This window comes from Anopheles arabiensis, chromosome 3 (genome assembly GCF_016920715.1).
Source record: "Anopheles arabiensis isolate DONGOLA chromosome 3, AaraD3, whole genome shotgun sequence".
Classification (NCBI taxonomy): domain Eukaryota; kingdom Metazoa; phylum Arthropoda; class Insecta; order Diptera; family Culicidae; genus Anopheles; species Anopheles arabiensis.
In genome coordinates this window covers 38,816,927-38,844,189 of record NC_053518.1, presented here as the reverse complement: position 1 = coordinate 38,844,189, position 27,263 = coordinate 38,816,927, and the positions used below count along the sequence as shown (strand labels likewise).

At 41.3% G+C, this 27,263-nt stretch overlaps 1 protein-coding gene, 1 long non-coding RNA gene and 1 pseudogene across 3 annotated transcripts in view; 2 read left to right on the top strand and 1 right to left on the bottom strand.

Moving 5' to 3' along the window:
* LOC120899783 (neural-cadherin-like) overlaps nt 1-27,263 on the bottom strand; it is a gene marked incomplete at its 5' end in the record, with an annotated part of 638,244 nt that overhangs the window by 370,485 nt on the left and 240,496 nt on the right. The gene's annotated exons all lie outside the window — the stretch shown is intronic.
* Nucleotides 1-27,263, top strand: part of LOC120902667 — a 144,544-nt pseudogene that overhangs the window by 14,003 nt on the left and 103,278 nt on the right.
* On the top strand, nt 20,545-21,968 carry LOC120903408. Of its 2 annotated transcripts, none has more exons than XR_005739594.1 (3): nt 20,545-20,666; nt 21,155-21,300; nt 21,441-21,968. It is a non-coding gene; the product is annotated as an uncharacterized LOC120903408 (long non-coding RNA). The 2 variants fall into 2 exon arrangements; XR_005739595.1 differs by lacking the exon at nt 20,545-20,666 and adding an exon at nt 21,020-21,081.

Sequence of the window (27,263 nt, the reverse complement as noted above, 5' to 3'; positions counted from 1 at the left end):
CGTTACAATGGAGACGCCTGGTCGCTCAAGGCGTTCTGAGTAATGGATCGAGCACAGGCGGCTGCTAACCGATCGATTGACGGCTTTTGACATGATGATATTTTTTCTCCATTGCAAAACATAAATAAAACGCAAGTGAAATAAAAAAAACATGCTTATCATATCACATGTATTCATACCGGGAGCTTCGCCACATTTATGCATTTTTCCTTCGACCTCAATTTTCTGTGTGATTGATTGTCAGGGGTGTTGCTAATTTTTTGCATTTGTGTACGCGTCATATTTTATCACAAATCTCTGGATACAAACTCCACCTTTCGTCCTCACAAAGCCAGTACAGAGAAAACCAACCCTCGTTGTGTACGCTGTCAGGAAACCATTAAGCATACCGTGGGCTCCACTACCACAAACCCCTATCACCTGTATTGGAGTATCTTTGTTCCTGGTAGGGTAGTGGGAAAACCTTGTCCATCCGATACCCTCGTCAAGCAAGCAAGTGCGGATCGGTGTTTTAGGGGTGCAAAGGTCACCCGAAAAATTTGAGCTGCGGAATTCTCCAATGACATCTCCCGTTTGGCTTCAAAACTGTGGCAAGTGAATAGAAAAATCTAATATCTTAGTACAGTTCTTTTCAACCCACAGCATGCACATTAATCTTCATGGATGGATAAAAACAAAAAACAAAACTATCAAAAACGGAGCGGTTCATGGTGTTACGTTCGTTGGTTGGCAAATTTTGATTTTTTTCTTCACGGTAAGGTTTCGTTCGCACGATCGCATAAAAGTCGGCAAGGACTACCGACACACGTAAAACTCATACGCAAAAATATTAAAATGATTTTGTATGCAAATAATTGGGTTTTCTTGATTCTTGGCTTTTGTTGTCTTTTTGCACAATGCACGAGAAAAGGTATACTAATGGTAGCGACCATTAGTATACGTAGTGAAAGATTACTAGGACGGGCTAAACACGTTTGCTGGTGTTGATTTTAACCTTCCTCACAGCTACACTCTTGGTGCAAATACAATTAGCGTAAAATGTTCCTAATGAAATTGAGAGAGAGAGAGAGAGAGAGTTTTGGCAGGAGCAGACACCAAGCTTGCAGGCCTACAGCAGGCGCTTAAAGATGATTGGATAGGCTGTGGAGATCGCTGGATATATTACAAAACGGGCCTGTTACCGGTGCAGGGCTATGGGCATTTGTTGAGTGGTTTGTGGTGGCTTTTATGTGCCTTTAAGCCTGAGGAATCTTTAGTCTTTGTTGTTTTTGGCAGCACAAACACACCGCAAATCACAGCCTTTACGCTGATCGGGATGGGTTGTTTGTACCAAGTTAATAATGTTTTTTGCCTGTTTGTAACGATTCCTTTCATCAAAATATTTTATCACAGTTGGTTCATCTGATGACGAGGTACGAGGTTAAAAAAGTAACTGCCATTTACGTGGTTCACACTCCTACGGTGGCACGCGGAACCGACCGACGATCACTGGCCTGGAGCGCTAGTAAAAAGCGCAATATTACAGCGTTTTCATAGCCCGTTCGATATTGTAAACTAGTTATTGGTTTTCGTCAAATTTCCGGTGTATTCAGTATTTTCTAGGGTTTCATTGTTTTGGAACCTTAGAGTTACCAAGGAATTGTTTTGGTGTTACATACATAACTGTTACCAAGTAAAATAACATAGTTTTTTTTATTAATGTTTAAGTTACATGAAATATACAAGCTTCCCCGGGCGTATTCAGACTGCTGTTACGCCTGGTAATAATTTGTTGAGTAGCTGGATAAACTTTCTTAGAACTGACTTTATGTGTATTTAATGTTAATTGCACAGTTTGAAATTTAGTCTGTCTTTGGTCGATTGACTTTTGCTACTACCGCTAACTCTCTCGATGGCGCCTATTCTCGAACAGCTTATCAGTTTTGACCGCCTTTTGACCCTATTTTGCCGCTGCCGAACTTTGTCGTAATAGGTCCTATTTTTGATAGGCTAGCTGTTTCGTCTTTGGAGATATCTTTTTGTTTCTTATTTGTTTCACAGCGCCATCTGGTTCAATACCTCGTAAGTTATTTGAGCCGTCCTTGACAGCTCATTGTTTTGATTAACACTTTGACCGCCAGCCGGACGTCACAGTTTTTGAGTGAACAAGTAGCGCATGGCAAGAGAGCAATGAGAGCGATAAGTTTTCGTGCGACTGTCATCACTTTTTTGTTTCATTGCTATAAGCGGCGTAATACATGTCGTTGTCGTTCTCTCTTTCCTACCTCAGTCGTTCTCAAGAGAATCACTGAGCGGTAGATGCAATGCCGAACGGTGAGCAAAACCGTCATGCGAATTAATATGACACGGCGCTTAAAGTGTTAACATTACGGCTGCTCATCTGCACGAAGTAGAAATCGTGCCAACACAAACTCTGCAGTGGATTATGTCTGTACTGTTTCATTTCTTTCTAAGTATTAAGGGAATATGGGAGTGGAAAAGTAGTTTTCTCGGAAAAAAGTTGCTCTATCCATTAGCAAATAAAGCCATCGGAAAACACAACGTTTACCTGTTTTACCATTTTAACTGTTTTGCGCCAGCAAGTTATAAAGTATGGAACAAATCGGATTAAAGTTTGATTGACCGCATAGCTCTCATGGGCTCAAAGTTTACTTGTACTGAGATGCGTCTACTAACTTATGAAGTATTTAATGGTTACTTACTTACTTATCCTTACTTACTTACTTATATGAATAAACTAATTCTAGATTCAATTATGATGGGTTGCTTCTTCTCCCGGTATCACGTCATACCAGCCATGATTTTGTGTGACACTTTCCTCAGGCCAAAACAAAACCGGCTCAAGATCCTACACAACATTAATTATTCATGTGGCATGAGCATGTTTAGTACTTCCGGGTGGCTCTCAGTACGGAATGCGTTCCATATTGGAATGTTACCTTTTCCAAATGACTCAGTATGTTCACGCTCCTTTTCCTCTTTCTGCCCTTATCACACAGTCTCTACTCTACTAGACTAGCAAAAATTTGTCTAAGATCCGAGTTGAACTACAGTTTTTCGTTTGATCTTCCTTTTTCATCTCAGAACGGGAAAAACTTTCATCTTCCTGCTGGCTAGGAGATAAACCGTATCATATGTTAGCCGGAAAAATATTCTAATGAAATTAATTCCTCACATTTCATCGTGTTGGGCTGCCCTAGAGTACGGAGGCTATACAGCACATCAGCAGCCAAATCAGATTTGCAAGGAGTTTGCTGCGGCTTCCTAATCACCCGTAGCAGTCAGGCTTGAGTCGGGTTTAAACATTCTAACGATGTGCTTTATGAGACGGTCTTAACGGTTGGACGATTAAGGGAAGCTTAACAAGAGTTTTCTGACTTCATTCTCAGGAATCTTCTTAAACATTCCACAGTGCTGTGCTTTCTACTCGGAGATCAAGATATTTATGATATTGATCGTTATATTTACTGATCCGGAAGAGATATATGTGTATGTAAAACATAATTGCTTTCAAAAAAAGTAGAAAAAACGATTTGTTTCTTGCACTTCAAATTTTAAAAATCCCTCCATACGCAAATTAACCTGAGAAGAGGCAAACGTAACCCATGAACCACCTTCCATAAGACAAACAATTCGAACTATTGTATTGCTCTAAGACAGTCATTAGGGGAAAGCGGGGCAAAATGGGCATGTGGGGCAAAATGGGCACCCTCTATTTAAGCATTTTTTGACTACAAAGATACTTTCCAATGCTCAAAATGTGTTCATTAGAGTGTTCTATAAACACCATGTAGTTTTCATAACCCTTACATAACAAATAACTAAGAAAAATGCAAAATAAGGTTTAGCAGCATATTGATGTAATTTTTGCCACTTCGAAATTAAGCTTAAACTAGTGTCACAGGGATGCGTTGACGTTTTTCATGATATATTTTTAAAGATATGATATTTCTTTACAATTTGTCTGAAGAAAGCAAGGCGATTGAATGCGTATTTTTTAAATATAACAAAAAATACAAAAATGCTTCACGTGGGGCAAAATGGACAGTTACGCTTGGGGCAAAATGGCCAGATGCTTTTGACATACGGCGCTTGGTGAGGGTATGGTGTTGTATTTGTCGCCTCAAAATGATAACAGACACAGCTTCATAAGATTCGATTTTGTATATTTAAACGTTTAAAAACTGTTTTAATCTTGATAACATATTTTTGGAAGAATTTTAAGGGCTTTTCTGACCAGCAAATCAAAAGATAGAACGAAAAATACATTTCACGAAACGTGCGCAAAAGCATAGACCATTACCTAAGCGCAGTTGTTGTGGCCCAAATTGCCCCAGTGCACAATGGGCAGTTTAGAACAAATTGCGGGATAAAATTATTTTTGCAGAAATTGTTAGTTTTTATCGTTTGTAGTCAAGTATTATGATAGTAAATAACATTTTATTTGTAGTTCGCATCCATACCACCAGGTGGCGCTACATAAAATAGTGTTTTAAGGGATTTTTGCTTAGTTTTATTAATTTTGTGTGTTTTTTTCTTGTATTATTTGTTGCTAATAGTATAAACCATTTTAAAATATACTGTAATGTTCCATAATGAAGATTAAATAAATAATAATAATAATAATAATATCTAAACAAAACATAATAATTTTGAATAAGATAATTTTTTCTGCTTTGTGTTGGACAATTGTAGCTAATTCTCGTCACTTTTACTCACATGTAGTACAAATATTAAAAATATACATACACAACTTAGGTGGATGCTATTACAAGCTCCTGACGTCTAGTTCACTTTTCTAAAGACAAGAATAAAGGCATTTAAATAATTAGATAGAGCAGGTGCATTGAAATAAAGTACATCCCAAATTCGTAATGAAAAGCAGCACATATTGTTTGTCTTTGAATATTCATCCAATACCTTTCCAAGTGCTGTACTGCCTTCAGAAGGGGTAATAAAACTAAAAATCCTTCTTGGTTTTACAACTATCTGAAAAAATCAAAATTGCACGATAGCAACAGACTAAGTATTTACTTCATTTGTAAAGTTAAACCCTGTCTTTGTTTTAGTGCGTGTAGCTACTGATATTGAACTGGTTAACGAATCAGAGGAATACAGCTCATTATACATAATGTCCTTCTGGATGCATTTTTTTCTTGCAAAATATTCTTTGTAGCATCTCCCCTCTATCCTTATATTTAGTTTGTCATGAGTTTTGGGAGTTTCTTCTCCCAAAATGCCAATAGATGCTACTGCATTCATAACGTTTTCCTGTTATGCGTATAATTTAAGAATTACTTTCCTTATATCCTTCTATAATCTGCAGTAGGACCAAAAGGAATTTGGTTCTGATTTGCTTCATTATGTTTAATGATAAAGTTAGGTTAGAATAGAAATTTACATATAAGATAAGTACATGAGCTGAAACTAAGATACAGAGCTTCGTAATTGAAATGAAAGTTGATCAAAAGCACGTAGAATATATTTTTGTAGAATACACGAAATACGCTACACTAGGCACCTATGGAGCCGCCTAGTTACGCATGTGTCTGTTTTTAGAAAAAGTTGATGTAAAAAACTTCAATAAAATTCGCGTTCGCAAACTTTCGCAGAATATTTCTTCACAGATTGATAGTATATATATTACACTATGATGTGACATATATGAGACAACGCCACTCTGCGCCACTTTTATAATGGCATCAAGTCAAAAATTAAAATTATGAAAATTTTTAGGAAGTTTCTTTAGTTATTATCGTTTATTTTTGCATAAAATTAACTTAACTCAAAATCTTTAATGTATATATAAAGCTGACTAAATATACTTTTTAAAATGACTAAATTTATCAAAATCGGTTCATATTTGAAAAAGTTACAAAGGTTTAAAGTTTTCCAAAAAGTGAAGATTTTTCTGCGTTTTTTTAACAAATCTCGACTTTGAGAGGTGTTTTCTAGATAACCAGAACAGATAAAGAGCTCATATTTGGTATTTTTCTTAGTTTAACCCTTAGTATTAAAACCTATTATTTGGAATTGCGCTATTACAAAGTTGATTTTTGAATTTCATCCCGGCAAATGCCCATTGTGCAGTGTTTTGACGTTTCACAGTTTGTTTACATATAACCATTTTGCCCCAGGGCTATGCTCATTGTACCCCGCGTGTCAAAATAGCTTCTCGTAAAACATCAACTTTTATTTTACATTATTTTCATGTTTTTAAGTTGTTTTCATTCTATGTGGCAATTTTAATCGATCGATAAATGGTTGAGGCATACATTTATGAAAGAAAAATTGTGTTTTGTGGAATATTCAAAGGAATATTCAGTAAACTGCTTAACATGCCCATTTTGCCCCGCTTTCCCCTACTTATCACAGTCACAGTCACAGATTGGCGTCTTTGTGCCTTTTGATTCCTCTCGGTTTGCTTTTGTTCCGCCTTTTGTCCAGTAGTGTACTTGCGTATACCGCTTTATTCCACCATAATGAACGTCATTATCAATAGTATGCGATATTTATTGATTTTGAAGCCGGCACGGCAATGGCTGATACATGCCACACTTGGGAAGCAGGACGTGAAGTGCCGATTCAACTTTTTTTTATAATGCATAACATGTTTACATTCTTTCTGGCACGAATTGAGTAAAACTTCATTTACCATACATTATATGCAACCCAGGCCGGTCTCGTAGTACAGTCGTCAACTCGTATGACTTAACAACATGCCCGTCATGGGTTCAATCCCTAAATAGACCGTGCCGCCATACGTAGGATTGACTGTACTGCTATGGGGGGGAATCAATTAGTCACTGAAAGCCAAACCCACAAGAGGTAAAGGCAGGCCTTGACCGACAACGGTTGTTAAGCCAAAGAAGAAGAAGATATGCAACCCAGCAACTGGAGCAATCAATCAAAACTAGTGCCTGGAATGGCAGCAAAAAGTGGACCATCCTTGCGTTCGCTTACCATCTCCACCGATATCACGAATATTCAACACGTCGTTAATTTTCATAGCCATCTACGCTGCTTTTCACTATCCTGCTGCACACATTTCTCTGCGTGTGTTGGCGAATGGCCCTGCATTCTTTTGTTGTTACACATTTTCGTTCCGAGAGACAGTTGGCTGAGCTGGAAAGGCCTTTCTTCGACTTTCGGAAAGCAATTGAAGCTAGCCTCACCAACGGAAATAAAAACTTCACCTATAGTCACTATTGCTATGCCAGCAACGGGACGATGTGGCAAACAGATTTATTTTTTTTAAACCATTTTTCACAGGAATGAAGCTGAACCATGCGCCGTCGTTTTAGTGATCCCTCGGTGGCTTTGGCTGTCGACGACGATGATTGTCAGAATTTAACGTAGCTTTCGTTGATTGCACGTGCAAAGTTGAACGATATATGTGAAGAAAAGGAGCGAGAAAAAAGAAAAAGCCCGGCCCAGTTTAAGCACACGTTCTTGTCTCGTTACAAAAAACAGGGGAGCTGTTAGCCAATCCGTGACAGACAGGCAAACATGCATGATAGTGCATCAGCAAGAAAGAAAAGCTATTTATCCCCCGATCGTTTCTTTTCTTTAGCTGCGTTCGTCACGTCTGGATGTGTTGAAGTGAGGATAGAGAAGGGGAGGGGGTGGCAGGTTTTTCACATTAGCTGCCGTTGTAAGGATCGTAACGAACGGCAAGCTTTTGTGAGCACGCTGCAACGCCCTGCGTGTTATCGGCCATTCAACCGAAACGCTTTGGAAGTAATTGCGTGCATAAGTCGGTGAAAACCCGGGAAAGGGTAGGGTTAATGTTGGTCTCTTTTTTTTGACAGTATATGTGTGTGCAGACGATCCCAAACATGGCTCGGTGGAAATAATTCATCCCGTTGCATTCCAAATGACTATCCATTAGAGGGAGGCACATAGTCGCCCAATTGCTATTTGGGTAGATTGCTCCATACAGTCAGCAAGCGTATCACGGAAATAGATGGCATTTAAGAAGCTGTGTGTCGAGATTTCCCTCGCATAGCGACAAGCGTAGGTTCGGACGTGCGGAAGGATTAAATGGATCAGAAACTGTCGCTTGTGATTTACAGTATCTGCAAACTGACCGTCAATAACAGATTTCGTTTGCATAGTGCGAGCTGCAAACATCCTTGAAGCTTCCACACTTAAATCAGACCCAAAACGGACGATGGCTAAGCGATGAGGACGCTATTGTATCGCATGACGAATATAAATCATCGCCTGTCATGGAGCGCCTGCGTCATAATCAAGCACAAGCCATGGGGCAACACAATGTCCCGCCCGACCGGAACACGTAGATAGGACATGAAGTACCCTCGCTACACCTGGTATGGGGAAGTGCTTTCGAGCGTGACTAAAATATATCCAGGCAAAGTAGCATCGTGGCTTCCGGAAGGAAGATAAAGAATGTGCACATGCTTTGGAATGACGTTCAAACATAATTGCAACGCCTTTATCTCAATCTCAATATTGTTTCAATTTTTTTCTCCATTTTTTACATAGAAGTTTATTGATTAACAAAAATCACTCCCTGCTTTTTAGTACAATATTTGAAAAATAAAATCAATATTGAAAAGAGTTGTTTGAATTCAATATTGCAAATTATTTTTAGAAAAAAACGTATTTCAGCATTCATTAACGACTCCTGTGAAAAAATTATCTACAATTGAATCGGGAGGTTTTTATACACGTATGATGGCAATTCAAATATATTACCGTCTATAACATTGTAGCATATAGGATTTCCTTAACATCGTTACTAGGATCATCTCAAGAGCATTACGCTTAATACAACGGGCATTGCATTAATACAAAGTGCGAAATATGCTCGCAATACACGATGATGTGACGAGCATTACATTTTCATAGCCAAAAGTAAGCGATTTCAATAAAATGGGAATCCGGTTTGTCAAACTATTGAATATTCCCAGGTTTTTAAAAACGCCAAAATAAGGTAAAGTGTAACACAACTGTGAGCCTTTATTTCACTTTCAATTCCGCGACGATGCACACAGTAAGCCGAGCCAGAACCTTCTGATCTGCTCCGGCCGATCGTGGCTTTTTATATCCTCCTTGACCCTTGCGTGAAAGAGAAGAAATGTTCTCATCCTTGTTCCTCAGGAAAGTTCTAGAACCGTTCCCTATCTCTAAATCTCGCAAACCGTTCACGGTCTCTACAAAGGTATTTTTTTCTAACTAAACTATTTGTTGTAAATTTATGTGAGATACCAAGCGTCCCCACCGAACAAACTTATTGCTTTATGCACATCCTACGTTGATACGACCGGGCCATATTGCTAAAACGTGCTTTTTTGTGAGCAGGGCAGCAATAGAGAAGGAGAAAAACATATGCAAAACTTTCTACAAGCGACTTATGAAAAACGAATTATTGAATAAAATAACGTTTTACCACAATCAATTGAAGTAACCCTTTATTCAGCAAACTTAATGGCTCGTTGAACAATACATACTAATGCACTATTGTTTAGTTTTTTTTTAAAGAGCTACTTAATTAATGCTTCTTGATGTAATGAGCCTCGTAGTGAGTGCCAAAGGTGATTTAACACAACCCACCAGAAGCACTCGCTTACAGTTAAATTTCAAATCATACACACTCACATATACACACACAAAACACTTTACATTTGAGTGCGGCTTGAGTGTAAACATCCGTATTGACGTTTCGTGCCGCAAACAAGCCGACTCTCATCAAATATCGATTTGATGACAAGCGCTTTAGTCTCGTCTGAGTCGTCACGCGGCCCAACCACCTTTCAACGCACAGTATGATGTATAGCTCATCTTCGCTCATTGAAACCAGCTCCGTGTTTGTCATCGGAAGTCCTTATCAAATAGTATCCACCTGCACTTCCACCGCGGTTTTGGTTCTTTTTGTTTTTATGTTCTTAATAGTAAGTTCTTACAAGCAGCGGGATTCTATCGTTTTCGCACGCCTGTAGCAATTTGTCATCGCTTCCGCTAACGGTAAACATGTACCGGACAGGTCGCACTCACTTTAACAACTTGGCGGCAACAACCCTAAGGGACATTCGGCCTATCTATTTTTTGTATGTCTGGGTGTTGAGATAGATGAATCTATCATTTTTTCTGAGCCTGATATGGCTGCTAGTGGCTGATGGTGGTGCGTTCTAGGTAGTGACAAATCCCAGCCGGGCACAGATCAATGTTTTACTTGAATGACTTATTTCATGGAGACATGCCTCTTGTTCCAGTACTTATGACTTAAGAAGGATTGAACAAGAAAAGAACGTAGAATCAAGTCTATGGTGAAGGAACTTCACAAGGTACCGGGAAACAGCTGCCACGATTACCAGAAGACACGTTTGTCGATGGTGTCCACTTGTCGATTAGTTACATTGTGCCTAGGGCGAGACTAGGTTTTTCGACTGCGCGATACATGCTCGTGTTTGTCAGCCAGCCAGTAGAATACGGTAGAAGTACATCCTTCAACCGGGCACAATACAACCTTGATGTCAATGGTATTTCGTGATGTCACTTCATCATTACACGGACACTTATCCGGTGATAGAAAGTAAACCTTTAGAAACCGCAAATGTGAATCGTTTTGAAGAAATTAAAGTCCGTGGGAGAAGTTGGTTGGATGAAACAAAGGTAACATTATTTGGAATCGTGTCTTGGCCTATATCTGCATCATATCCTGTGCTCAACTGAAACACGAGATGTCACGAGCAGTGGCGAGTTTCTTATCGCACTGCTCTCATGGTATCTCTTTATCATAACATCCTTCATTGCCGCCTGTTTGAAGAAGTTGGACGGATGTCTAAGCATAAATCAGGAGAAACGCTGAAAGTCTCGCCATACATCACAACATACGCTTGCTACATACGCTACAACGCTTGCTACATAATGTTAAACCATCATACTAGTTGAAACAAAAAGCCTTCTCACGAGGGTTGTGTATATCTCATAACATTATTTATTCTCATCGAATTGGCTTTAGATATGTCATTAAATTCCGCGCACGGGTTCACGTGAGATCGTGTATGTCAACGATATCCCTCATTCATACACTTTAAAAGACATGCTGACAGGACTTTTGCGTTGAAAGTCTTTTGTCTTATCGTCCTCTTCAATGGCGTGATGGTGTGATCGTTTCGTGAAACAATAAAATATTGTTTACGACATCTGGGAAATGTCATGTACCGTGCCGCTGCACCGGGATGTTATACACATTCACCCAGTGCGAGCCGGTCTGGCGGTAATCAGCTTCCGCGAAATTGAATCTCCTAACCGCATGTTGTCTGATGGCATTATGTCGGATTTGCGACTTAAAGCATAAGTGATGTGCGTTGAGGTGGTGCTAAACAATGTATTGTTCCTACTGGCGAAAGGTACTGATCTAAGCGTATATGTGTGTGTGTGTGTGTTGGTGTGTGTATGGGCTTTTTGTAATCTGGCATTAACCGTGATGTCATGTGAAGACAACGTCAATGAAATTTCCGCCGCTATTCCGTGAGCGCATCGAAAAAATTCTCATCATTCTCGTGTAGCCTAATGCGCGCATCTACACGTGTGGTCCAAAACAGCCGAAGTCATACAAAATCATGAAAAAGTCAGTGCCTTTGCGTTTTGATGTCCACCCTACGTTTACCGAGCCGAACCGAATAGTTGTGTTCGATAAACAAGTATGCGTATCAATATTTGTGCTGCTTACCTGCCGTATGCCGCTGTGATACCGAACAAGACGCATAGAAAACGCATCTAGAGGACATGTGTAGTCGTGAGGAAATGTCTATGAGTCTCTTTTGCCATTAGATCCTGTTAAGTGAAGCATGCATACCTTTCGGGTACGTTCGTGGTATAATCTATGGTATCGGATTTTTATTCGGACATGGACAGTTCCGTGGGCGTCATGTGGATGATCCAATGACTTCAGGAATGGTGGCATTTATAATTGTGGTGTGTGTACGATATGTGTTTGCGAGTGTGTGATTGTGTGTGCTCACGTGCGTGCTCATCGCAGTTAAGCCGTCTAAAGCAGCGTCTCAGCCCAACGTTTTCAAAGCTCACACGTGGTGAAAGATGAAATTGAGTGATCGTTTAACGCCTGCTTTATTACAGCAACCACTAGGACCGATGGGAGATGTATTCGTTCTAGAGGCTGAGATGTAACAAGCTGTTATGAGGCTTTTTAAAGCTACTGGGAATTATAATCTTTCGCATCTAACCACAGATATCCAGATTCTGGGCTCGATTTGGATGGATTAATGACAATCGCCTGGTAATTGGCATTTTTGGAGCCGCAGACGACAATCATGTCTCTGCTCATTATTCAACCGATTAGAAGCATTTGAATGACATAAGCTTTTTTTTATTCAGTAGACTTGATCGGTCGAAGGCCATAAGAAAATATAATTCAAATAATAAAAAATGTGTTTCCCAAAGTTGCCAGCTTTATGAAAAATCGTTGAATGGAGTTTCAAAAAAACCTTCAGAATAACCACACCTACAAAAGACAAAGCGAAAGAGTATACTATAATATATATTTTTCTTATGTGCGGTATAGCGTAATTATGGCTTTTCATTCTTCACCAGAGCTCTTAACAATTGGACCAGATACGTTGGCAGTTTTGATTTCTCACACACTCACACAATTACACAGTATTTCTCTTAAACTATGAACCATTTAACAAGACCGTTTGACCCTTCTTGCTGGGACCAAACTCATTAGGAAAGCAATCTTTTAATCAAGTTGTTCTAGCTTTTAATTCTGAAACCCAACCATTTTGGTGTTTGTTTTCTTTTTGTTTTGTTTGATTTTTATTTGATGCTTTTATCAGCTACGTTCTCTTTTCCTCAATGGCTGAGGAAATAAAAAAACCGGCGATGACTATCAGGACTGGGCAATGGACGTTGCAATCAGCATTTCTGGTCGTGCGCTTTAGTCCCGTGCGGCAACGAAACTAATTCGATTCTTGGGGTAAAAATCAAGGTTTTTCCCTTCGGATGAATGAAAACTCCTACTAAAACGCTGCTCTATCCTCATTCTTGATATCCGGTAGAGTGTCAAAGCAGGCTCCTGGAGCTATGTGGGGCTCGAAAACTTGTCCAAATTTTCAAAGTGTTTTCAGTTGCGGCGGAAACGATTTTTGATTCTGGTGCGAGGAAAATCAGGACGGCTGGTGTAGTTTCCGTTCATTATCGATTTGGCAATTCTAATCAAGTGCCCACGTGCGAGTGACTGATTGCGTGGTTCAAGCTGTTTTGGGACGAGAAGCCTGGGAGAGTAGTAGCGAGGGACAGGTCGAGCGTTGATCATTGCGAGATTTGGATTTGATGAATTGTGTCTTTTTGTCTGTTTTCCAATTCAGGTAAGCAATGGCGCAGATGCTGGCAAAAGATACAATTTCAAAAAGAAATGACATCCTCCTCTACAACGACAATTGCGGCAATGTTGCAGAAGCAGGATCAGGCGGGCTTATCAGTAGGTGCTTATGTTTGGATGTAGGTGATTGCATCGTATTTCGCAATACAATTTGATTCACGTGATTCTTAATTGTTCTTCAAAAAGGCGAATTAAGGCGAAAGCAATCACAAATGCGAGACTTCATTTCAATCCAAAGGTCAAGTGTACTGGGTTGTGGCATGTCGACCGGGATGTCAAGAATTAGCCGATATTTCAAAGCCCTCTTCGTAACGAAATTAGTGTCATGCAAGAGTTTCTGCTTCCATCCAGTTTTGGTTTTATTTCTTCTACAATGAGGGACAGAGATATCGTTCCTGGAATGGAAGTCAACATACAAGCAAAAGCTGGTCATCATACAGTACGATCATACAGTACCGGGTGTGCTGATGCAGTGCGCCAGTACTCGGTGGGGTGTGAAATTTGGTGTCTCAAAATCAAGACTTACGACACTCCCTATTTTGGGTTCCATCGCCAATTGGCTCTTCTTCTAGCTGAGCAACACGATGGTTGATAATTTTAACGCTTACCAACATTCAAATGCGGAATAGATTAAGCTTAGTTTGAGCTATTGGTGGAAAGCTAAGGGGACACATTTTATTATCGAGGGTGTTGAGGCTTAGGGGTTTATGCTTAAGCTGGTGATGTTACGATAAAAGACAGTGGATCTGAATGATGGCTTCAACAGTAAGCCACAAAAAATCTACCTGTCCAGTAACGGTAGCAGCTGTAACGACGGAGAGTGTAACCAAAGACCATATTTGATAGAACAAGTATTAAATGCATAAATTGGCCCAATATTCAAATCAACCTTTCAGATTGAGCAAGTTAGCAAATATAAAGCATCTAACCTTTTTGTTAAAACAAGCTTCAAGCTTGCACCTCATCAATTGTATTCACAGATGTACACTTTTGTAAACATTTCATCGTTACGGTCATTCAAACATTATCACAGCAGGACGCCCAACTCATACGAGTCCATATGAATTCACATGCCCATCAAAGGTTCAAGCCTAGAATTGACCGTTTCTCCGTGGCAAGGACTGACTATGGGGCTGCATGGGACTGAATTTATGTCTCGTGTGAATGTCTCAAATGCCTATATAGACCGGCATGTCCGCGTAGGACGTTAACCCAAATAGAAGAAGAAGGCCAGGGATGCCCCTGCTGTATTAAACATTCCATCGTGGTACACAGGTTCTTTCGCACCATTCGCTTTGTAAACGCAACACGGTATGTAAGCGTATTGTTCGCACGCACTACCTTCTGCACTAAACCAGGCATCAAAATAGGGACGATATCACTTTTATCCATTCCGATGCTCCTCTGACCGAAGGTTGCATGCGGGTTCGAACACTAAGTGTACTAGTTAGCTTGTGGTACGAGCTTAGCACCGTTCGCACAGAAAGTTTCTGACCAGATCATGCCAAGTCGTGGGATGTATCACATGAAATATTTATTTCACTGCGTACTTGTTTTTTTCTGCATTCTTCCACTGAAGGATACTTGCTGGGATTTGTAAGCCAACGGCGTTTGAACTCTTTCTAGTCGGTTTCCGACTAAAACGGAGCACCATGTCGCTCATGATACGTACAAAAACCATGCTCGACCTACGGGAGGCACACCTGCTGCAGTTATTGTTTTCAGCAATGCACAGCCCCTGGACTCCCTGCAAAACCACGGACGTATACTGTTTAAACTTGGCCCCAATGTTTGGTGTTTTTTCATAATCATGTTAACAGTTATGGTTTCGGTGAGCTGTTCTCCAGTGGCTGCACTAGTTGTGGTTTGCATGGGGTTGCAACCCGAAGTGCAATAAAGATTGCTTGGATGGCCATATTCAAATCCCATCGCCACTTTCGCTGCACACACACACACACATACAAAAATGCTCTATGTTGTGTCTGCGTAACGTACCAACACTGGGTTCTTCAGTAGCACAGTATGTACGCGCATTGGTTGGTTTTACCAAACCACAGTCTCTGTTTCGTTGTCCTACCATATACCATCGAGTATTAGATCATGTTACGGCACCAGCAGCCGTTCAAACCAGCAAGTGAGCATAAATATTTGCGTTTTGTTGTACCGTTTGCTGCTGGCAGTTTTCGGGGTTTCGGAGAGCGGTAGTTTTCACTCGGTTAAGTTTACACCCCGTATACAACGGAACGGCGCAGTGACTTAGAGCAAACCGTTGTGCCATTAGCGGTACTCGAAGCGCACAGCTGTCCGCACTAGCCAGGGACTGGACACGAAACTACCTCGAGTGGTTTTATCGTGGTATGGGTGAAAACAATCATGAACATACGACTTGTTGCATGTCTGTGAGCAGTCAAATTCACAAGCAGCGGCAACCTATTTTCTGTTCCGATACTTTACCTTCCCACAGAAACAAAAAACCACCAACCAAGCAGCGCAATGAGCAAACAATGGCATGGTAATTGCATACCACAGGTGCCAGGAGGTAAGGATGGCTACGCAACCTACTGTGAACATTAATTTTAAACAACAGTTGATGCATCTTCTTACGATGTGCTAATGTTTCGAAAAAGATTTCTGTTTCACGGTGTATGCCACACCCCGAGGAAGAGCACGCAGTACAACAAACGACTCGTATAAGCAAAAGCACACCATCTACAAATTGTAAAATCACTTATCTTTCTCGAACGACCCATTGCACCGGACGTCGTTCCATCCTCTGAACGGTCATACGCTCTTGTACCGCAGGTTCCAATCTCCGGCAGACATTTTTTTTCGCGTCCACCAATTCCCAGTTCATGTATAATGACACAAATGAGCCCTCGAAATCCCTTCCCGCAGTTGTCCAGTATTGGTTGACGGCAATGCCCGATGAACAACGGCAGCAGCTTTCCACTTTTCTTGTTGTTTTCCCTTACCGTTGACGGATGGTAAAGCGGTCCATCCAGACCGTGAACAAAATGGATCAGGCTGGTGATGGCATGTGCGCGCTCCCGGCAAAGGCGGTGCCGCTATTTTCGATCGAAAATAAAATCATTGTAAATTGAATCCTTCACATTTCTCACAGGACACTGGCGCCGAGTCACTCATGTGCGGTAAACGGTCGTCAGTGACTCACACATACTCGTTAACACAGACTGTCCCGCTAACTTTTGGATCGATTGAAGAATGCCCAAGATCGCCAGTTGGTGGTCCTTCACTACTATGCCGATGATGACGTGCAATGGTTGAAAAGTTTCTATTGCTTGCTTTGAGGTGAGGTGAACAGTGTAAGTGGGGGATGACTCGAAACGGAACCGTCTCGAGATGGCTGCCGTATTGGACGTTCAAGTGGATGTAGTTCAATGACCGGACTCTGCGACTTAATTGTACTAGTCGTTGAAATTCAATAAGAGAGAAATAGAAAAAGAAAGGCAAAGTGAGATAAAACAAAACGCTAGTGACATTCAAGACGAAACCAGCATCGAGATTTTTCCGAAAATATGGTAGAATATAATAGCATTAGAGGCATGCCTTGACCGACATCGGTTGTTGAGCCAAAGAAGAAGAAGATAATAGCATTAAATCACTTCAAATCTCCATTCCTTTGAACTGGATTGTTCATCTAGAATGTCTTGTTGCACTGAGTTTATTTGTCAGGTTATTGAGTTTATCGCTCAAAGCCAGGAATAATTAAGCAGTTGTTCTATAGGACAATGTTATTTAGCTTAAGCAGAACAAACCAACTAATTTATAGAACAATTATTTTAAAGTTAAATCGAACAGGTCAGCAATACGGCCATATTAACAATTAACAATAAATACAGCAACAATACAGGACAATAAACATTAGTTGAATAGATCAAAAATCTTGATCAAGTTAACCTTTGTAAATTGAATTTCTAACAACAAATATCTTAACGAAAACATGATCTTTAAAACTCAACCAAAAAATGTGGGTGATATGAAAGTGTGTTTTTAATTTTTTCTTATACTATTTTTTTATACAAAAGTATTTATATGCGTGTACAGAATAATTTCTATTTACTAGGGTAGATATTTACAAAAAAAACTCTAATATAGCTTTACATTTACAAAGTACAGTTTACATTTACTAAATCTATCTCATCATCGTTGTTATCAACGATGTGGAAAATGTAGTCAGCAAACAACCTAAGAATTCATATACGTATTCCAAGACTAACTCCTGCTAGTTCTGGAAATCGCAGACTATTGAACAGGTAGGGACCTCCTGGAACTATTGAAACAATTTCTTGCTGCAGCAGTGCCCAAGCCGCCGCTACTCTACTACAGCAAGCATATTTGTGTTCCAGACTTTCCATTTGAGGACAAAACGAACATTGATTGGAAGCCCTTCTTCCCATCCGAAACAAGAGCTCTCCATGTGACACTTTACCATTTGCTAGCATGTATAGAGTAGATCGTTGTTGTGCTGATAATTCAAAACTTAAATCAAAAACCTAATGTTTTAATTTGAAATAAAGCTCTTTGATTTTTTTTTTAAATTTAATCGAACTATCTTTTGTTTGCCGGTCTCGTGGTACAGTCATCAACTAATACGACTTAACAACATGCCCGTCATGGGTTCAAGCCCCAGATGGACCGTGCCGTCATACGTAGGACTGACTATCCTGCTATGGCCGGTAATCCATAAGTCACTGAAAGTCAACCCCACTACTGGGTACGGCAGGCCTTGACTGACAACGGTTGTTGAGCCAAAAGAAGAAGAAGATTTTTGTTTGATAATTATTGAAATAAATATTCTACAGCGCTTTTCATTACCAGTCGTGTAAGGTGGCGATCTGGGACCAATCGAACGAGACAAACAAACACGACTCTGTTCGATAGGTGCTCTGTCAGCTGTTCGATGTCTTATAGACCTGTCATGATGCACAGCAATACGCCTTTCTTTTCGTCTCGAAAATGAAGCATTTTCATAGTTTAAATGAATATCCACCTACAGGGGGAAGATTCAACTCATAATTAACTAGTTATTCACATCTACAATAACATAGAAATCATTCAAATTTAATATTGAAAAATGTAAACAAACGTCCATGCCAAAACACATACAGTGCATATACATGGATTATGTACACACAATAGTTTAATGCGTTTCAATCCTTTATATTTGATGTTATAATTGATTGAAAAGTTTAACAATAATTATTGATATGTATAATTACGGAATTTTCGGAACGGAAATTAAGAAGAATCGGAAGGTGTGCGCCGTTCTGATTCTCGAGCACGAATGCCGTTTTATTCTGACGTTTACGCCTACGATACTTAAATGTTGACGTATGACCGCGACCAAGGTGTTGATGTTTTTGAGGTGTATTCACATACAATTTTCGGTTTCTACAGATAGCTATTTTAAATATTTTGCACGCAATTTTAAGAAGAAAAAGAGACAAACTACGTAAACAAACTTAAAAATGTCCCGAATTGAATTCTATCTACTCTAGCTGCGAAGCGTTTGACAGCCAAGGTACTCACAGCACAGGTGGGTATCGAACATCACAGACAGAATCAACTGACATGTTCGACTCGACGTTTGTCTTGTTTGTTTGTTTGTGTTCGACAGTGCACCTCCATATGATTATCGAGGTGGAATATAGAGGAGGTGTCGGTAAAAGATTTTTTAAGGCCCCCCTATGGCAATCGAAGCAGCCCTGACAAGAAAAACGAGATAGTGTGCGGTTGATCGGTCATGCAATCTGTCAAATATTCAAAAAATAAAGTTTGTTTACATTTTGAACCGAACGATAGCTCTCACGATGTACAACGGCGAATGATTAAAAAAAGGCTACAGCAGTGATAAAAAGGTTGTATGTAATGTGTAAAATAAACAGCCGAAAAATTATAAATGGTGGTAGAATCGACTTCGCACGCCTGAAAGCCGTTTAGGGTAAGTAAAGCATAGCTAATATTTGTAATATTAAATCAATTAAAGCGGTGTTTTCTATGCAGCTGTTGTGCAACCGTGTTGAGCCGGCGAACGTTCGAAAGCGGGAAGAAAGAATGCCGGCAATCAAACTAAACGATGTTCGATCATGGAAAACAAGGTAAGTTATAATGAACGTAATCCGCACGGTATCAAAAACTCCTCGCGTTTATTTTTTTAACCACTGGTTTTTTCTATAGTTAAAAGCATACAAAGCCCGCTCGCCGTTGGACGCTTGGACAATTCCTTTTACAAGCATTCGGTGACCAGTTTGCGAAACGTCTTGCCGCACGCCTGGTACAGGCCCTTCTTGTCCGCCCCGGCATCGATCGTGGACTGATCGTTCGGCAGCGTCAGCATCATCACCTTCATCTGCGGGTAGTTGTGGTACGGCGCAGTTCCGGTCGCTATCTCGATCGGGGTAACGCCGAACGACTAGAAGCCGTATCCGTGGTCCCGCTCCATCTCCTCCGGCGCCATCCAACACGACGCCAGCCGATAAACGTGTGGTACACCTTCTGCCGCGACATGTCTCCATCGGTGGCGGGCCACGCGCTCATCCGCTATATTTAAGGAGCCGTCGTCGCCGGGCAGTATGATGGCCACCTTGATGTCCACGTAATGGGCAATGCGAAATGTGCACTCAATTGGCAAGCGCACAGCAAGATCCTGCAAACGTTACCGACAGTCTTTGTCGCCGTGAAAATGCTTCTAATGCACGGGTGAGTTGCATTATAACTACAAGCATACGTTTTTTTTCCTTTCTTTAGTTTCAGCTAATGCCAGACGAACGATCGAATGACTGTTGCTTCGGAAGGGAGGTCGCATTACAGATACCGACTTGGACATGATCCAGTCGGTCGGTTGCAGTTGCTCCATGGTGCTTCGGATAAGGCAACAACGGAGAAGCGCTCCGGACGCTCCGGAGAAGCAGATCGAGATCGGCGAAGCGGTGTAGTGTTGTGATATAGTGATTGTGTGTACATTTAAGGTGTAAAGGGTGATTAATGCTAGTAACGTTGTGTAATGTTATGCAGAACAAAATGCAGCATAAATGGCGATGAGCCAGCATTGTTTAAAGGTGCCGGATGTTATACGTTAGAGCCGTTCTTTGTGGTGTGATGTGTTAATATATTAAACCAGTATTAGGATTATATAATTAGGATTTAAACCAGTGCCGTTGAATAAAATAGTGTACAACAGGTTAGAAAACATTCGGTGTGTTTTGTTTTGTTTTTTTAAAGCTCTTTTGATTACCTATTACGGAAGCAAATATGTTTCACTAATGTGCAAAAGGTAAGGAATTAGTGATCGCGTTGGTAGGTAATTGCTCGTTTACTGTGTTTCTCCATTTGTATTTATTGTTTCTCGCCCGCTGTGTTTGCTTCCCATTCCTCATAATGGTGCGTACGTTTCGTTAACAATGTGCATTAGATGGTGATGTTACATGATAAGCAAATGTTGAGCGTGTTGGCGGGTTTAAATAAAATATTTTACTTGTCCTGCTCCGTTGGTTGTCTGGTTGTCTGGCTGGCTGGCTGGCTGGCTGGTTGGATGGCAGAATGGCTCACTGGCTGGTTAGTGCAGACTATGATCGGATGCGCATTTCCTACGCCGCAGTGCCGGGTGCATCATACGTCGGTGTTGGGTTGCTGTTACTGGGCCGAGCGGATGCGCGTGCACACGTGGGAATAAACGACACGCAACCGTGGTGATATCACAGAAACTATATATTTTGTTCTATTTCATCATAAAAAATTCTTGCCATTAATTTCTCTTTTTAGGTATTTTATATTGCATCGGTACGATTATCGTGTTCAAAGGCTTTTTCGAGAAATGCCAATACATAAATCGGTTAGTCCGTTTATATCGGTTTCTCAAACCCCTGCAAGCAAGTGTCAATCATTTCAGTCTTAAACTTTTGACGAACGTAAGTATAAAAAAAAAACACCTTAATGGATTGATATGTTCAATTCCTACTCATGGCCTACTCATTTTCATTTGGTTGTAAAAATACTGCCTATACATTGTTTCATTTTGGTTTTCTCCTCTCCATCTATCTCTTGATAGGAATGCCTGGTCGCTAGCTGCAGCTTTCCATCGATGTAGGAACACGATCTTCGAGATTTTACTTCACCTGATCTAGCCATCGAACTCGCTGTGCTTCCTTGCTTCTAGTACCGAACTGAGAGCCGCTCGAACACCTAGCTGCTGGGGCACGAGGCTGCCTTCTTCACAACATGCTCCAGCCATGGCAAACAGCCATGTCCGGTGCGCCATACGGCTTCAGTAAGCTCGTGGATGATCATTCGCATCCACACCCCATGCTCGAATTCACCGCCAAAGATGATCCGAAGGATGCGTTGGCCGTCGTGTTTCGCCACTGTCCTTTGCATGCTGTAAAGAAACATACCTATTCATCGTCGGCCAATGGTGCAGCACGAGCGCAACGTGATACATCGTGACATCATCCGGAAAACTTGCAGCTGGGGCGTGATCTGAAGATGACGGTGGTGATCTGAAGATAGCTGATTTTGGTTGGTCAGCTGCACACAAAAACTGTCGATCTATGGAATTTGGGCATGCTGGCGTAAGGCCCCGTTTTGGCGACCACGTATGAAGAATCGTACCGTAAAATTATGAAGCTGCAGTTTAAGATGCCGCCAGATGTAACGAAGCCGGCGGCCCATCTGATCTCGCGACTGTTCGTTAAGGATCTGGCCAGCCGTATGCCGCTGAAACATGTTGCGTCCATCCCTGGATTCTGCTGCACGTGCACAAAAAGTAAATAGGAATTGCTGCTACCATGTACCATATATCGTTATGTTCTCACTAAGTATGTTTATAAGATACCTGTACCTTTTAGTTTTTAAACCCTATCTCTTATAAGAAGTAGTGGTATTTGAATTGAATATGAACAAGGCAAGTGTAATGATAAGTAATGATAATTGTTATTTGTGTGTTCACTCAAATGTTATTATACTTTCTTCATGTTCAACATCTGTTATTATTTCAATTATTAACAATAAAATATGGCAAAATATTTCTTAAGGTAGAGATCGTCTTTGTATTGAATGAGTGCAATTGATGAATTTGCATTGTGATGAACAACATCGTGACCAGCCTCTCGTGGTACCTTTGGTGCCTCAGTTCTATATAAAAAAGAGCGTAGAAGGAATGGCTATATTCATTTCGGCGCTGGCATGCACCTTTCGATGCAACGATAAGATAGAGTTAATGTTTTTTGCACCACTGAAGCACACACCAACCAGTGATTGACTATCCGGTAAGGTGATACGAATAAGTCATGTAAGCATTCATACATAACGTCAGCATGACCACGTTTGTCGGCTGTAGCGGAAATAAAGCATAACAATTATTTATTTGTTACGATATAAATAGGAAGAAAGTGCAACGCTGTGCGGTCCCGTGATACAGTCATCAATTCGTACGACCTAATAACATGCCTGTCATGGGTTCAAAACTCATACGGTCCGTCCCCCCGTAGCAAGGATCAACTATCCGGCTGCGTGGTACCAAATCAGTTTCGAAAGCCTGTACAGGTCAACATGTTCGCGTCGTTAAGCCAAAAAGAAAGAAAAGTGCTGCGTTGTCGTGATGGATACGGTAAAAGTGCTTCCGTCTTAACAGAAGGTGTTCTATCATCTACCAAAATTGTTGTGTGAGAAATGGAAATAGCTTGCAAAAGGTTTGGTCAGTCTGATTCATGAAAAAAAAAATCAAAATAGTTAGGTGTTTGATTTTCTCTTTTCCGTTTTGGACATAACTGTTGTCACTAATGATATGCCGGTACCACTAATTGATTTATCAATGTAATTAAGCTATTGATTACCCACATCAGGATAGTCAATCCTATGTGTGAGGGGGGCGGTCCATACGGGACTTGAGCCCATGACGAGCATGTTGTTTGGATAACTAGTTTAGTGCATAACAATCAACTTATTTTCCTTCATTGAAGAACAGAGAAGCTGTTGTGGTCCGATCGAACTTAGCCATTCTGTCCATCTGGGTGTGCCACTCAGCGATAGCAGTCGACGGCTTCCGTATGATGTGTGCGTGGAAGGATGTGCGTGAGTTACAGGTCGCTGTGTTCCTTTAGTCAAATAATTATTGTTTAAAATACGGTCGAGTAAAATACGTATGTTTGTCAATGATAATAAAAGGTCAAGGCTAAGTATGTAGAGAAAAAAAAAAAATAAATAAAAATAAAACATAGTCCCCCGATCCTGTTAGTATACGATCGTCAACAATTGACGTCGCATTCCAGCTAGCACCACGAGGAGGTAGGATTCGGAGTTCCAAGATAGCGGTTGCATAATAATACATCCGCCTCCTGGCATTAACTAGCCAGCTGGAAAGAGCTCGATGAATTTAAAGTGTTTAAAAATACGAAGAACAATATGTTAATACTTACTCAAACTCCTGAACTGATTGGATGGCACGCAAGATGGTAATGAAATTGTTGGGCTGGGCTCGCTTAAGCTGGTACTCGCGTATATATTCTATTAATGCTCCCCGGTTTGTGCCTTTAGATCTTAAAAAGGGCTTGACCCAGCGCCATAAATTCTCGATGGTCTGTGTGTGTACTAATGGATCGCTTGGGTCGACAAAATTTTCGGAATGGTTTATCATCTCGTGCTCATACCCTTTTCCGTCTAATCCGATGTAGGCACGCCAACCATCCGTCACAATTGTCGTTCCGGGGGCCACATTGTTCATTATAATGCCCTGCAAGTTGCCAGCGTCGCGTTTCTGAACCAGCTCCAGAAAAATCTCTTTTGTCTCCCGACAAATACCACCGACCAGCCAAACCTGGTTGTTGTCCGCGATCCGTCCTCTGTGGTACTTCCGTTTGGTAATGACGGACTCGTCGATCTCCACAGTGAGCCCTTCGCCTCCGATCTGTTGTCGGTGGGTTTCCACATATTCAGCGCTTATTTCACGGAGTATTTTGAACCATTTTAGAATGGCTGTCTTACCTACAATGAGATAAAAATAAAACAGAACAAAAATTAATCAAAACCGACTGATTGAAAAATACTAAAATAAATTACCGGCTGCACATTCAGCTTCCGCAACGATCCGCGTCGTATTTCGAGACCACTCGAAGGTTATCTCCATCAACTGGGATAGAGACAGCCTCGAATTTTTGAAAATACTATCCGTGCGGACAGTACATTCCCAGCCGGTGCAGCTCGATGTAGGCTTGCAAATCCATTTGCAAGCATTGAGCTTGGTTACCTTCAGCTTCATTTGTCTCTTGCACTTGCTGCATTGTTGCGTTGGCGGCAAGAGTTCCGCTTCCTGCAAAGACGAACCAACCCTTCCTCATCCGCGGTTAGCTTCTTCAGGTCACTGGAATTTTTGACTGCTGCAAATATATCCATGGTTAATGGTTTGTCCTGAAAATAAAACTTTCAAAAGAGAGAATCTTTAATCTGTACACCACTTTGTTGATCAAAACATTCAACTACATACGGAGCAATATTTTCCCGCGCGATCTACACTTCCACACATAACCGATTTTACTCATTCGTTAGTACAATACATTTAAACACACTCAACCGATATCGACGATTGATTGTGTGGTTTGTGAAGTAGTGATGTCCTGCTCGACCCGCACCAACCGGATTGGAGACATCCGGAAACAACTCGGAGTCGTTCGAAACGACCCGTAAGATTCAAGGAGGTTCAGTAGGTGCAACGATTCCGGAAATCCGGTAGGTGCAAGAAAGCAGTCTCGATTCCGACACGTTGGTGCATTTCGGGTCGGGTCAAGGTAGGTTCAATACTCGACCAGAAAGCGCTGCACCTTATGCGCAGCGCTGCATTATTATGCGCTGTAATCGATTCCGACCCACGGGTGTAACGAGTTCGGGTCGACCCGAATGATGAGTAGGTGACAAGCGACTTCGACCCGTTGGTGCAGCGCTTTCTGGTCGAGTATTGAACCTACCTTGACCCGACCCGAAATGCACCAACGTGTCGGAATCGAGACTGCTTTCTTGCACCTACCGGATTTCCGGAATCGTTGCACCTACTGAACCTCCTTGAATCTTACGGGTCGTTTCGAACGACTCCGAGTTGTTTCCGGATGTCTCCAATCCGGTTGGTGCGGGTCGAGCAGGACATCACTACTTCACAAACCACACAATCAATCGTCGATATCGGTTGAGTGTGTTTAAATGTATTGTACTAACGAATGAGTAAAATCGGTTATGTGTGGAAGTGTAGATCGCGCGGGAAAATATTGCTCCGTATGTAGTTGAATGTTTTGATCAACAAAGTGGTGTACAGATTAAAGATTCTCTTTTGAAAGTTTTATTTTCAGGACAAACCATTAACCATGGATATATTTGCAGCAGTCAAAAATTCCAGTGACCTGAAGAAGCTAACCGCGGATGAGGAAGGGTTGGTTCGTCTTTGCAGGAAGCGGAACTCTTGCCGCCAACGCAACAATGCAGCAAGTGCAAGAGACAAATGAAGCTGAAGGTAACCAAGGTGCTCCAATGCTTGCAAATGGATTTGCAAGCCTACATCGAGCTGCACCGGCTGGGAATGTACTGTCCGCACGGATAGTATTTTCAAAAATTCGAGGCTGTCTCTATCCCAGTTGATGGAGATAACCTTCGAGTGGTCTCGAAATACGACGCGGATCGTTGCGGAAGCTGAATGTGCAGCCGGTAATTTATTTTTAGTATTTTTCAATCAGTCGGTTTTGATTAATTTTTGTTCTGTTTTATTTTTATCTCATTGTAGGTAAGACAGCCATTCTAAAATGGTTCAAAATACTCCGTGAAATAAGCGCTGAATATGTGGAAACCCACCGACAACAGATCGGAGGCGAAGGGCTCACTGTGGAGATCGACGAGTCCGTCATTACCAAACGGAAGTACCACAGAGGACGGATCGCGGACAACAACCAGGTTTGGCTGGTCGGTGGTATTTGTCGGGAGACAAAAGAGATTTTTCTGGAGCTGGTTCAGAAACGCGACGCTGGCAACTTGCAGGGCATTATAATGAACAATGTGGCCCCCGGAACGACAATTGTGACGGATGGTTGGCGTGCCTACATCGGATTAGACGGAAAAGGGTATGAGCACGAGATGATAAACCATTCCGAAAATTTTGTCGACCCAAGCGATCCATTAGTACACACACAGACCATCGAGAATTTATGGCGCTGGGTCAAGCCCTTTTTTAAGATCTAAAGGCACAAACCGGGGAGCATTAATAGAATATATACGCGAGTACCAGCTTAAGCGAGCCCAGCCCAACAATTTCATTACCATCTTGCGTGCCATCCAATCAGTTCAGGAGTTTGAGTAAGTATTAACATATTGTTCTTCGTATTTTTAAACACTTTAAATTCATCGAGCTCTTTCCAGCTGGCTAGTTAATGCCAGGAGGCGGATGTATTATTATGCAACCGCTATCTTGGAACTCCGAATCCTACCTCCTCGTGGTGCTAGCTGGAATGCGACGTCAATTGTTGACGATCGTATACTAACAGGATCGGGGGACTATGTTTTATTTTTATTTATTTTTTTTTTTTCTCTACATACTTAGCCTTGACCTTTTATTATCATTGACAAACATACGTATTTTACTCGACCGTATTTTAAACAATAATTATTTGACTAAAGGAACACAGCGACCTGTAACTCACGCACATCCTTCCACGCACACATCATACGGAAGCCGTCGACTGCTATCGCTGAGTGGCACACCCAGATGGACAGAATGACTAAGTTCGATCGGACCACAACAGCTTCTCTGTTCTTCAATGAAGGAAAATAAGTTGATTGTTATGCACTAAACTAGTTATCCAAACAACATGCTCGTCATGGGCTCAAGTCCCGTATGGACCGC